General features: G+C 55.1%; 1 non-coding gene across 1 annotated transcript in view; it reads right to left on the bottom strand.

The window, feature by feature from the left end:
- Nucleotides 1–98, bottom strand: part of LOC126433730 (small subunit ribosomal RNA) — a 1,910-nt gene extending 1,812 nt beyond the window's left edge. The window contains exon 1 of the ribosomal RNA XR_007578709.1: nt 1–98. This exon is cut by the window's left edge and continues 1,812 nt beyond it. This is a non-coding gene — a ribosomal RNA (small subunit ribosomal RNA).
- Nucleotides 99–2,500: the final 2,402 nt, after the last annotated feature.

The following is a 2,500-nucleotide window of genomic DNA, read 5'->3' as shown; positions in this document are numbered from 1 at the left end:
GAGCCATTCGCGGTTTCACCTTAATGCGGCTTGTACTGAGACATGCATGGCTTAATCTTTGAGACAAGCATATGACTACTGGCAGGATCAACCAGGGAGCTGCGTCAACTAGAGCTGAGCAGCCGGCCGCCCGGGAGTGTGTCCCGGGAGCCCGCGCGAACACGCAAGCGTCCGCTCAATTATTCTGCAAACAGGAGGAGGCTGAGCTCCCCTGCACAATACACCTCGAAACCCTCTCAGGTCCCGGCGGCGCGCAGCGCCGTCCTAAGTACTTGGTCGGGTTCGAGAGAGGCGCAATCGCCCGGAGTTTGGCGAGTAGACGCTTTAGGTGCGACCACCCGTGCTCCCAACTGAGCTTGCCGCTGCCGACAGAGGCCCGGGAGCGTGCTGTCGTGGCATTGCCGGCGGGAGACAACACGCGCCACCTACGGTGGCCGGCAGCTCCAACGCCAGCGCCACAGAAGGACAAAAGCCCCACTTGGGTGCCGAAGCGAACTCTCCCAGCACAGCGCACGCGCCAACACGTCCGCACAGCTGCGATACAATCCACCTGCGAGAACCGCAGAGGCGACCGAGCAGCAGACGGCGTCGCGGCGCCGAGCGCCGGGCGGCGGCGCATCCTCAGCGCACACAGTCCTCAATCGGACCAGCACACTGCAGATGTCCACCGCGCTTCGCACCGGGCCCGCGAGGACCTACTTTGGCCGCACGGCGCCGCGTGCAGGGTGCGCCGGCGCGCAGCTGCGCCGCCTGCCGCCTCCGTCGGCCGGCGCGCCTGCCACTGGCCGCCCCCACCAGCCGGCTGTAGCGCGTGCGCCCACGCACCGCGCGGCCAGCACGCCGGGAGGCCCCCCCTCACCGGCCGGGGACGGTCCCACCCAGCCACCGCCGCGTATCGCTTCACACCCACATGCCATTCACGTTCGTGGGCATGGTGGGTATCGCTGAAACAACCGGTTGGTAGCTCAACCGATCGTCGCCATCACTGATTCACCTCTAGCGAGAACAACCGCACCACAACGGTTTACCAGTTCTTCATTTGCGTAACGTCACCAGCAAACGTAGACGTCCATCGCCATTTGCAAATTCAACGATTGTTGCATGCCTGTGTCAGGTGTCACGACACACTATGTCTGCCCACATACACGCAACAACATGTGCACGCTTCGCGAACACGTGGAAGGTGGCCCCCGTACGTATGCGATGTCCATTGCGCGAACGACTGTCAACCGGCCTCTGTCGCATGTCGCAGATGTGGAACGCAGTGCACCATGCTATCACGGTGTGTGAGAAGAGACGACTACGTCTGACAACACGCGCCACTACATCAACAGACGGCTCATGGTGATCGCCATCCACGGCATACCATACTGCAATCCAGCTCTTATAGGGAGACGACACGTAGCTGAGTGCACAATATTTGGACCGTATGGTTCGCCGTTGTTGGCGCAGTCGTGGTACGGTCACACATGTACCACGATGTATCATTCAGTACATGAGGACCAATGTGCAGTACAGTGTGTGATTTGGACGTACAACATCAGCGGACAGTTGACACAAGCCGTACCACAACGTAGGCTGTGCTTCGCCATGCGAATGCCAATGAACAACTGCGAAGGGCATTGAGCATGTACGTCCTGCTGCCGTCCGCATTACAGTGTATAGCTGCAAGGTGTTTAACATGAAGCGATACTCTGGGGACCGGGCAGTGCGAGTAGCAAACTATATTGCGGGGGTTGCAGTTAGGCAACACTACACTAATTTAACGCGTCGTATGACAATTACAGAGCAGGTTAAGGCCCAACGTGTGTTGGGTTAAGGCGCAACGTGGGTTGGGTTAAGGCGCAACGTGGGTTAGGTTAAGGCGCAACGTGGGTTGGGTTAAGGCGCAACGTGGGTTAGGTTAAGGCGCAACGTGGGTTAGGTTAAGGCGCAATATAGGTTAGGTTAAGGCGCAATATAGGTTAGGTTAAGGCGCAATATAGGTTAGGTTAAGGCGCAATATAGGTTAGGTTAAGGCGCAATATAGGTTAGGTTAAGGCGCAATATAGGTTAGGTTAAGGCGCAATATAGGTTAGGTTAAGGCGCAATATAGGTTAGGTTAAGGTACAATATGGGTTAGGTTAAGGCGCAATATAGGTTAGGTTAAGGTACAATATGGGTTAGGTTAAGGTACAATGTGGGTTAGGTTAAGGTACAATGTGGGTTAGGTTAAGGCGCAATATAGGTTAGGTTAAGGTACAATATGGGTTAGGTTAAGGTACAATGTGGGTTAGGTTAAGGTACAATGTGGGTTAGGTTAAGGTACAATATGGGTTAGGTTAAGGCGCAATATAGGTTAGGTTAAGGTACAATATGGGTTAGGTTAAGGCGCAATATAGGTTAGGTTAAGGTACAATATGGGTTAGGTTAAGGTACAATGTGGGTTAGGTTAAGGTACAATGTGGGTTAGGTTAAGGCGCAATATAGGTTAGGTTAAGGTACAATATGGGTTAGGTTA

Source organism: Schistocerca serialis, unplaced genomic scaffold (assembly GCF_023864345.2).
Source record: "Schistocerca serialis cubense isolate TAMUIC-IGC-003099 unplaced genomic scaffold, iqSchSeri2.2 HiC_scaffold_1173, whole genome shotgun sequence".
NCBI lineage: Eukaryota > Metazoa > Arthropoda > Insecta > Orthoptera > Acrididae > Schistocerca > Schistocerca serialis.
This window is presented reverse-complemented; position numbering and strand designations above follow the sequence as displayed.